This window comes from Gavialis gangeticus, unplaced genomic scaffold (genome assembly GCF_001723915.1).
Source record: "Gavialis gangeticus isolate Ggan-Ray unplaced genomic scaffold, GavGan_comp1, whole genome shotgun sequence".
Classification (NCBI taxonomy): domain Eukaryota; kingdom Metazoa; phylum Chordata; order Crocodylia; family Gavialidae; genus Gavialis; species Gavialis gangeticus.
In genome coordinates, this window is record NW_017729000.1 from 27,916,951 (window position 1) to 27,917,153 (window position 203).

A 203-nucleotide genomic window follows, 5' to 3' on the forward strand; every position below is an offset into this window, starting at 1 on the left:
ATGTTCAATAAGAAAAGTGAATGTATTATTTTGATTCCCTTTAGTTACTGCTTTTTAGCATACCTTGTTTAATAAACTGCTACTTAGTTTCTGAGTTCAGCAAATGTAGTTTTTATGGATATAAGTTTCAAGGGACAGAGATAATAAAATGGCTGCTAAAATCTTTTCTTACAAAAGGAAAAGATAAAATATGTCCAAAAAGA